The 6,608-nt window shown below is 56.9% G+C and overlaps 1 long non-coding RNA gene across 1 annotated transcript; it reads right to left on the bottom strand.

Annotated features, from left to right (window-relative positions):
- Positions 1-661: 661 nt before the first annotated feature.
- LOC110599213 (uncharacterized) lies at positions 662-3,673 on the bottom strand. Its single transcript, XR_002485185.3, has 3 exons — positions 3,515-3,673; positions 2,747-2,874; positions 662-1,687 (listed from the first exon to the last, which is right to left on the bottom strand). It is a non-coding gene; the product is annotated as an uncharacterized LOC110599213 (long non-coding RNA).
- Between the last annotated feature and the right edge of the window lie 2,935 nt (positions 3,674-6,608).

The following is a 6,608-nucleotide window of genomic DNA, read 5'->3' as shown; positions in this document are numbered from 1 at the left end:
ATAATGGTGGGAGACGCCTCGGGCTTGATCCTTCCCACATATTTCTCCAGTACAGGCCCCGGGGACACAGGTCTTGCTGGGTGTCTGTGTTTGACTCAAGCGACCCTCAGTGTCTCCCTGGAGGCTCCGTGGACATGCTCACGGCGTACAACCCTGGGCTTCCGGAGACCAGGCCTTCTCAGCCTCCACGCCCTTGACATTGAGTTCAGGTTATTCTTCACCAACAGAGACCCTCCTGAGCCTGGGAGGGTACTGCGCGGTGTCCCGGCCTCCGCTGGCTAGATGCCACACTGCCTGCGTCCCCAGAGTTTTTACAAGCAGAAATATCTCCAGGGTCCCCTGGGGGAAGAACCGCCCCTCTGGGCCCCCTGGGAGGCTCACCGCTGGGCCGAGGGATGTGCTGGCCTTCACCTCTCTGTGCGAACCTCGAGCCTGAGCCTCGCTGGGCTTCCCAGGAGCAGATCCTGGTAGAAGGAGTCCTTGCTTATTTGGGAGGGGGAAGGGACGTCCAGCAGGTCATGCTCTGGACACCCGGGGTTGGACCCTTCTGCAGGCCCAGGGAGACTGTGGACAGCGCCTGCCAGGGAGGGGGCGGGGTATTGACCATCCACTGCTTCTCTGGCCCCCCCCCCCGGGCTCCTGGGACGTTAATCTGGGCACTTCTGGCTCCGGGCCACGTGCACTCGAGTGCTCAGGGCCCAGACGTGTTCCTGGCGGGGAGGCATCTGCGCGAGGTGCCTCTGCCCTTCTGTGCGGCTGTCCCCCGGGGGTCTCTTTGGGCTCCCGCCGGCTGTGTGTGTGCCCGGGTGTGTGCCCCGTGTGTGCGCCCCGGTGCGTCTGTGTTTGTCTGTGTTTGTCTGTGTTTGTGCTCGCCTTTGTTTTCCCTTCTGCTCCGTCTCCAGGCACGTGGGGGGAACTTCTGGGTTGTTGATGATGTTGGTGGGAAGTGGTCTTTCCGTCCCTTTTGAGAGGTCAGAGTTAGGGGTGTCCTGTCCTGAGACCCTCTCAGAGGGAGCAGCCAAGCCCCGGCTGCCTCCTGGGTGCCCAGGAGGGAAACAGAGGCCCTAGGGGGCTTGGCAGAGGGCCGCCAGAGAGAGGGAGTTGACAGGGAAGCAATTGGGTGTCGAGTGTTTTACTTGCAAAAAAGCTTAGTGAGACCACCACTCCGGACCGCAAGGTGGCTTCTTCCTTTACTTTTTTTTTTTTTTTTCAGTTCTGGGGATGGAACCCAAGGGTCCTCTACCACTGAGCTACATCCCCAGCCCTTTTTATTTTTATTCTGAGGCAGGGTCTGGCTAGTTTTCTGAGGCTGGCCTCCAAGCGTGATCCTCCTGCCTCAGCCTCCTGAGTCACTGGGATTACAGGGTGGGCACCCCGGCGGCCAGCTGTGCATAAGGAATTCTTCCCACGGGCAGATGAGGAAACCGAGGATGGGGATGGGACCCAGCTTCCTTGGGAAGCCCTGAGCTCCCAGCTCTCCAGGGTCCTTGTGCTTTGCTCCAGTGGCAGGCATTGTTGAAGCCCTCCAGATGGTCCCTGCCTCGGTTTCCCACCTGGTTGCCGTGAGTCCTGGCTGCTGGCCCGGGCAGCCCAGCCCTGGAGATGTGAATGATCTGTTTCCTGGCGGGGCGCCCAGTGCCTTGTGCTTCCCTCTTGCGGCTGCCGCAGGCCCAGAGGTCTGGCTGATCTGTGAACACAGATATTAATTAGCCTTAATTAATAAATCCCTGCGGGGTGGGGGCAGTGCTGGCGGACACCCAGGCTCTGAAGGACCAGAAGCTGACTTGGGTGCCTGGTGAATGGCACTCAGGGCTGGGGTCCTGGCCGGGCCGAGGGCAGGGGGCAGGTTGGCACCACGTGCGTGGGAGGTTTTCGCCTAACACAGGGGCTTTCCGGCTCGGCCCAGGAGGCCAGGTTGCGTCGTCCCTGGGCTTCCTGCAGCTGCGGGATGGCATCTGCACCAGAGGACACCTCGCCTCACCCTGCAGGGGATGGAGCTTTGGTCCCCGGAGGTCCCTGGCCACGCGGGCTCTGCTCCTGCTTTGGCACCTGCCTAGCCCCGGGGCAGGGTGCTCTCCGCTCCCGCCTCCTACCTCATCTGTAGCAGGAGGCCATTTCTGCCTTGCAGGGTAGTGGGGAAAATTAGTGGCCCTGTGCCTTTCACGTCACATATACAGAGACTCCATGGAAGTCAGGGACTGGAGTTCAAGTCTCAGCCGCCACCGCCACCGGGGCCAACTCTGCCGCTTCCCAGGTGGGTGTGAGCCAGAAAGGGGGACTTGACCTCTCTGGGATCAGTCTCTGCGTCTGTACCATAGGACGCTCACTCCCGGAGCTCCACGGGGTTGTTACAGAGATGAAATAAAAAGAATTCCGCACGATGCTTGTAACTGTGTTGGGCTCATCGAACGTGCACAATGGAAGGTGGCTTTAATTGGGGGGAAAGGATCTTCTGTGATTGAGCTGAAGATTGAAGGCGTGGGGTGCGGGAAGGGGGATACGCCCTCCAGTAAGGGGGACCTCGCATCACACAGAGGAAATCGCACTGTAGCAGGACCGCCCAGTGGACTGGACGTTGCTTTGGGTTTTGTCTCATCAAAAGTTATGTTCAAGTCCTGCCTGTTGGGACCTGTGAAGGTGACCCTATTTGGAAAGAGGTCTTTGTAGGGGTGCCTACTATTCTAAGCCACTCCTTTTGTGATCCTATGTGACGTCAGCCCTGGGAAACCAGTACAGGCATAGGTACCTTTTCATAGTATTCCACACAGTTGCATAGTATTCCACATCACCACGGCTGGTTTCCTCATCCCTTACTGATGGATATGTGGGTGGTTTCCATTCTGCCTGGTCACCAACAAACCTGCCAGAAACATCCTGCCCCCCCCCCCAGGCATGAGGGACATTTCTTCTCACAGTCAGCCACTCTGGAGGGGACTTGACAGCAGATGGTTTGTGCATTTCATGTTTTAACACACACTGCCAAGTGGTCCCCGCTCCATGCTGTTTACTTTAACCCCCTCCAAACCAGAGTTCCCTGAGAACAGACTCCACAGTGGGTCACAGCTGCCAGCTATGATGCTGCATTTGAGTCCGGATGCTGCTTCTGAACCGGGGAGAGAGGCAGAATCTTCCTTAACCCACGCCCTGGGTTTTTGAGTCCCTCTCTGAGATGTGGGTTCCCCGAACTCAAAGGGGCTGGAGAGGTTGGGGTTGCAGCGGGAGGTGACCCCAGGAAACATGGGAAGGAGGTGCAGAAGGGAAGGGGCGAGGAAGGCTGCTTCGTGAGCGGGTTTCCACCTAGTCCCGCAGAGGGGTCTCCATGAGACCAAATGCAGCCCCCCACCCCATGAGGAGCTGGTACTCAGCCACCAGTCCCCTTCAGCCACTGGGCAAGGAGAGCGTTCGCTTTCTGGAACTTTCTACCGGCCCTGGCAGGAATCTAGCGGTCAGTGCCAGTCCTCAGGGGCTGTTCATTAGATGCTGTGGGGTCAGGTGTGGGGACATGGGTGCTGACCTTTTGGAAGAGGAGGCAGATGATCAGCAGAACAGGTAGGTCCGAGAGTGTGGGGAGAAGGGAAATGTGATCCGGTAAGGCACCGACTGCGGCATTCAGTAGGTGACTAATAAGTGTCCGTGCTTCTCTGCGGTCCGCGGGAGGAGAGCGCAGGAGTGGAGGCGCGGGGCAGTGTGGGCAGGGGCGGGAGCCGCCGGTAATGGTGGTAATGGTGCGGAAAGTAATGGGCCCTTCTCTCTGGGAGGCAGCGAGACTCTAATTAGAATGAAAATGTGGTTTAATGAGGATGGAAACGGTAATTGTGCCGGGCAGCGCTGTCCCCGCAGTCCCCCGTCCCATGGGGCACCTTCTAGGGCTCCAGTGAGCTGGGACTCGTGTGTGGAGGTGGGTGAAGATTGGTGCTGAGTGGGGGGCCTCGGTCCCACCCCACAGAGTCCCCAAGACCCCGGGTAGGGAGCCGGTCTAGGCCAACAGTGGACCCAAATGACTCTGTCATTTATCAAGTCACCTACTGTGTGCCAGGCACCGTTCTAGCCCCTTGATGAGATGCTAACTTCGGTAATCCTTAGAAGGACCCCCATTTTACAGACGAGGACACTGAGGCGCAGAGGAGCATGGTGAGAAAGGTGGATTGCAGTGGCCAGGAACTCCCTGCTGACCCCCTGGCTCAGTTTCCTGGCCGGGCCACTCATTCCTTTCAGGTCTGGTGCTATTGGAGCAGGTGGGCGTGGCTAGGTGAGATGGGCGTGGCTTGAGGGGCCATGGGGGCGTGGCTTGAGGGGCCTTGGGCGTGGCTTGAGGTGATCTGGGCGTGGCTTGAGGGGCCCTGGGCGTGGCTTGAGGAGGCTCTGGGCGTGGCTGAACAGCTCCCCTTGACTTCAGGAACGGAGGCATTAGGCAAAGCCAGGGTTCCTATGCCTGAGCTTTCTTGTCCTGAAAAGTTCTTCAGGGTTCTTCAGGTATTGGTCTGTGTGAGACTGAGGTTTATAAGCCCTCAGGGTCTCCGCTTTGCCTTCTTGAGGTACTGCAAAGAAAACACAGCCTGCAGAGAATTCTTTGTCAGAACAGAAACATTCACTGGGGTCAAGTGGGCAGTAAAAATAGATTTTCTGAACTTTCAAAAGAGGTCCCAGATCAAAGGAGATTAGATTGTTTACCACCTATGTAGCAGACAATGGGTGAGGAGCCTTAATATACCAAGAGCACTTTGAATCAATAAGAAAAAGACAAACATCTCAAGTGTGAAATTGACATAGGAGATGAATAGAGGGTTCACCAAGGAATGATAAAAAGTCAATAGACTTCTGCAAAGATGCTGTCTGACCATTTTTCAGCTAAAGAATTGTTTTGTTTTGTTTTTTGATACCAGGTATTGAACCAGGGCCTCTTAACCACCGAGCCACATCATCATCCCTTTTTAAAAAACTTTTTATTTAGAGACAAGGTGTCGCTAAGTTTCTTAGGGCCTCACTACGTTGCTGAGGTGGCCTTGAACTTGCGATCCTCCTGCCTCAGCCTCCTGAGACTTCAGTGACAGGCCTGTACCACGGTGCCCAGCTGACGAATCGCTTTTACTTGATCTCCCTAGTGGTGTGTGAAGTTCTGGGGATGTGCCCTTCAGCACAGCTGTGGGAGTGTACCTTGATACGAGTTTCCTGGGGGGCAACCTAGATATCACCATTAAACATTTTCAGGGCGTGAACTTCTGAGCCAGTAAGTTCACCTGCAGGAATTTATTTCAGGGAGACAATCTGTCCAGTGTATAGAGAGCTACAGAGAGTCAGGCGGGTGGTTAAGAGCCCCGAGTCCGACAACTAGAGTTCATCTGGTCCCCACCACCTTGGAGCTGTGTGGCCTTGTCACATGACTTCGTTTCTTGGGGACCTGATTCTCCCACGGGTACAAGGGGCCTCTCTGGAGGACACCAGGAGGTTCCGTGTGTGGAACGCTTAGTGGGCTTCCTGCCGAGCACAGACGAGGTGCTTGTTCTTGTCACCGTCATTACGAAAGAAAGCTTGAAATAAAGGAAGGGCACGGGGCTGGGGGGCTGGCCAGATGCACAGGAGAAAATGCACCCGTCAAACCTGCACGCGACACCAACCCCCCAAAGCAAAAACCACCCGAGCGCCGCGACTCCGCGTGACCTGTGCAGGGCAGTAATTGGGCAGAGCAAGAAGAAAACGGGTCGCAAACATCACAGGGAGCCACCACCTATTCTAGCGTTTTGGTCCCGCCTTAGGGGATGTTTCACATTGCAGTGGCGTCCCCCCGGGTGAGGGTGGAGACGGTTTCCCAAGGCGAGGTTTCTGGGTGCGGTGGGTCCCCACCTCTCTCTGCCTTCCTTTCTTCTGCTGCGAAGGGCGGCGGGTCCCAAAGGGGGTCGGAAACCAGGGTTGGGTACTGGGGGTCGGGTACTGGGGTGGTCTCCTCGGGTGGCTAAGAGACAGGCGGGTGCTGCCTGCCCTCTGGCTTGGTTTCACCCCATTATTGGGGTGCAGCATGAACGCGTGAGCGGGGTGTCCCATGTGCACATGTGCCGGATCGTGTGCCCAGGCTGAGTGGCGGGACCTTGGCCTCAGACCCTGGGGGCCACTCTTCGGGGGTGTCCGGGACTCACCCCTCACCGTGAAGGTGTGGTTTCTTTTTGCGCTGGGCCCAGGGCCTCTCCCCTGGCCATATTCCCGGGCGATATCTTAGAAAATCCAAGTGAGGGGAAAGGCATCGGAACCAGCCACCAGGGGGTCTGTTTCCTTTCCTGTCTTTTTTCCTCCTTGGCACAGGGGATCCGGTCCAGATGCCCTCGACCCTGAGCCTTTTAATTTTTTTTAGGACAGGGTCTTGCTAAGTTCCTGAGGCTGGTCTTGAACCTGCCATCCTCCTGCCTCCCTTGCCTTCTTCGCTCCTTTGTGGGCCGGGATGAGACTCCCGGCCTTGGGCAGCTGGGCACGTGCGCTACCCAGAGCTCCACCCCAACCCAAAGCATCAAGTGCTATTTTTAAAAAAATATTTTATTTACATTTTAGTTTTCAGCGGACACAACGTCTTTGTTGGCATGTGGTGCTGAGGATCGAACCCAGGCTGCACCCATGGCAGG

The sequence above is a fragment of the Ictidomys tridecemlineatus genome, unplaced genomic scaffold (assembly GCF_052094955.1).
Source record: "Ictidomys tridecemlineatus isolate mIctTri1 unplaced genomic scaffold, mIctTri1.hap1 Scaffold_7564, whole genome shotgun sequence".
In the NCBI taxonomy this organism is placed as follows: domain Eukaryota; kingdom Metazoa; phylum Chordata; class Mammalia; order Rodentia; family Sciuridae; genus Ictidomys; species Ictidomys tridecemlineatus.
This window is presented reverse-complemented; position numbering and strand designations above follow the sequence as displayed.